General features: G+C 43.5%; 1 long non-coding RNA gene across 1 annotated transcript; it reads left to right on the top strand.

Moving 5' to 3' along the window:
• Positions 1 to 236: 236 nt before the first annotated feature.
• Positions 237 to 3,243, top strand: LOC146194701 (uncharacterized). The gene is made up of 2 exons (XR_014705901.1): positions 237 to 633; positions 3,110 to 3,243. It is a non-coding gene; the product is annotated as an uncharacterized LOC146194701 (long non-coding RNA).
• The last annotated feature ends 204 nt before the right edge of the window (positions 3,244 to 3,447 follow it).

Raw genomic sequence — 3,447 nt, 5'->3', positions numbered from 1 at the left:
CGCGCCTTTTGTCGCCGCGCTTCTGGACATTCTGCTGCTGAACGTTTTTTGCCCTGTAACGTCGTTTGTGCGCTTCACTGCCTACCTGCCGGGTAGCGTATTGACAAACCATATCCCGTAGGAGCACTCGAGCAGACGACGCTCTGACGCGCAAGATCGTGACACGACGTCACTTCCTTTAAGTTGTTTTTTTTGCTTGTTTCTATTTTTTTTTATGCAAAAGGAAGATGGTGGCGCACAAGCACGCGCCGTTGCTTCGCCGACGCTGGCGTTGGGGCGTTGGTTAACCAGACAAACGTCTACCATGGCTTAGTGGTAGTGCCTGTGGCTTAAGGGGTGCTGCGGCCGCAGTTTTGAGGCTTTATAAATGCAGTGGCCCAAGCCGTGCCATTTGGATGCTGGATACTGTGATGTTTGCAGTTCGAAACAAGTGTCTTGGCCGTCATCTCGAAGTCTGGTGTTTGACTCTGACAAAAAGCGATTTTGTGAAGCCACGACTGCTGAACTTTTGCTGCCTAAACATGCTGGATGCCGACTGTGCTGGTGCTGGATGTGCAAGTGTGTCGATTCCAAGAAAGCTGCGCAGCGCCGTTGGCGCTCGCCTTGGAGCCACTAATCGTTGAAAGTGCCTTGGTTAGTAGCACTGCAATATTTAGATAAGCACCGCTGGAATATGGGGGGTAAAAAGGGGGGAAAAAAGAGAGGAAAAAAAAACGTGGTTACGTGGTGTATTTGTGCAACATTTGCTGTGATGCTGCATCGCTGCTCGGGGGTCTTCGCTAAGGATGCTAAAGCTGCTGGCCTACCCAAGGGCAAATGTAGACTACTACAGATGCTAAATTACACCTCAAAGGCCGTCTCTCATTTTATGCTACCTTGTGAGCAGCTGTTTTCACTCAGGATTTTTTTTTTCCAGTTTCCGGCATTTAAATACGGAAATGTTTCTATATGGCAACATGCTGGAACAGCGAAGCCAGTTTTCTGAAATTAGCGGTAATAATCCTTGAAATGAAAACATGCTCTCGTTTTGTGAACGCACGCATGATTACGGCGCCCTGGTCATAGCGGCAACCGCCCTTTTCTGAAGCCCATAATCTGGCGACGTCAAACTATTGATTCTGAAAGTAGTGGGATATTAGGTGAACTCGATAACCAAGTATTCACGCTTCTGTGGCTAAAAACAGCGCTGACACAAGACAAAGCAGAGGTTACACGACGCTGTTTCGTCTGCTTCGTCTCGTGTTAGCGCTGTTTTTAGCCACAGATCATGCACCAACCAGCCAGAATTTCCACCCTCTTAAAGTACTCACGCTTGTTTGAGAGCACTGTGTTGAATAGGCATTTGTTGAGCGCAATAGCTAACTTAACTGCACCTGTTAAGCAGAGGCAGTGGCATAGCATGCTGTGTAATTTGTTTTTTGTAACTCTTTGTGTATGTGATTGGTATTCTGCTCAAGTGTCATGGCAAGAAGAAACAACAGTGTTTATTTTTGAAGTTGTGGGCACCCCATAACATGCTTACGCAGAATGGTGCAGTTCAATATTGAGTCAAATAAATAAGTGCTGGTTTTCACAACAACTGTTTATTCCTTGTATACATCTCAAAGTGACCTTGGCTAACTTGAATTCCAAACTATCTTACAGCCACTTCAAAAGCTTCTGAATTAGGTGACATGTTGTACATGCACCATTATGCCTACCAATCTTTTTGAAGAAGGAATCATTGCTACAAAATTAAAGGATTAAGCTCACAAATTATAGCAACACTTGAAGAGGGGAGAACCAGAGTATTTTGACGTCACTCCCTTATGGTTTGCACACTGGTCAGCTAGCAATCCAACATTTCAAAGAAACGCTTGTTAATGTCATCATCATGTGCCACAAGTGTGTTTATAGTAAATTAGGTACTACAAGGACTTGTGGCTATAGTAAATTAGGTACTACAAGGCTACCCCGATGAAAGTCGTCTAGGAAATAGTATGAAACAACCAGTTTTAGGCATTTAAATTTGAGGAACCTGAGTTCGATCCCAGCCATAGTGACCATGTTTTGATAGAGAAAAATGTAAGGCACCCATTTACTGTGTGATGTCAGTGCATGTTAAAAAAAAATCATTGGTCAAAAATGAGCCGGAGACCTACACTACAGAATCCTGCAAAGCCTAAGTCAATTTGGGACACTATACTAAACAAAACTGAAATACGCTGCTTCTAAATTTAGGTGAAACAATGCCTTTGCTGTTTAGTAAATGCATGGCAAGCAATACATTGTAAACCATTTATGCAGAAGCAGTTTGTTTTACTGGCAAATGCCTTCAACTTTTTGGCAGGAAAAAGTGGCAGATGTGACTTCAGTTCTACAAATGACACTGGGCAGCCATGCAGCCATCAAAGAACCTACTTTGAATTGCAAATAGCCACATTTGTGTTTGCAAGGAGGCCCAAAGCACAGTGAATAAGCAAGATAGCGATGAAAATAATTCAACAAAAAGAAAGATGGAGAGTTCAGCCAGCAGCAATATGACCCTAGCGTGCTGCTCCACACTAGAGAAGGGAGAAAAGGGAAATAAAAGGAGAATGAGTATACAAATGGTTGATGACAATGTTGTAGTGCAGTGAATTGGTTCGAGTTATAGAGAAGACCACGCACACAGTAGATTGCACTTGTCTCGCATAGTCGACATATAACACATGAAGTGCATATTCTCCACATGCACCAGTTGTCATTGCACACACTTTCACTCTCATATTCTGGTCCAAATGCATACACAGGCTCGCCACGCACTGATTCTGAAAAAGCTCAAACTAGACAGAAACAATATTGATCGCACTGTAAGCAGCTGTATAGCATGCGAAGCACAGCACTAACAATTTGTGGTGTGTCACATATGGAATGGTTTGACTGTTAAATTGGCAGGGTACCATGCCATCAACTAATGTCTAAAAGCTGAGATGATGGCTTTGGTTGGAAGTAATCTAAGCCCTTGGTGATGCAAGTACACAAACAATCCAAATGCATTGTTCTTGAATGGCTGCTTTCCAAATTGTTGATATTTAGATTAAAGTAGTGTGGTGCTGTATGTTTTTCTGAAAAAAGTCTTGCTGTGCAGCTAACTTCATTGCAACATCTGATTGAAGCTGGAACACCTGCAGCAGTACCACACAGCAAGACAAAAGTGTCCACGCAGATTGCAGAACTTTTGTAGACATGGAAAATAATAAAGTATGATTCATACTTATGAAACCTTTGCCCTTGTCTTTATTTTGATAGTGCGGCCCTAGGCAGCTGCTGCACCAAGATTTTCATAGGTCAACAGGCCCACCAGAACCAATGCACCCAACCGACCTTCTGCAGGGAGACCCAGCCGCTACCGATTCCAGTGGCTATGGGGAATGTGTTTATAAACCAGTACTACTGGAACTAGTAGGATCCCCGCAAGAAACCAGT

This window comes from Amblyomma maculatum, chromosome 3 (genome assembly GCF_055883805.1).
Source record: "Amblyomma maculatum isolate TAMU_Amacu chromosome 3, ASM5588380v1, whole genome shotgun sequence".
NCBI classification, from domain to species: Eukaryota; Metazoa; Arthropoda; class Arachnida; order Ixodida; family Ixodidae; genus Amblyomma; species Amblyomma maculatum.
Note: the sequence above shows the minus strand (reverse complement) of the source record. Positions and strands in the feature narration are given on the sequence as shown.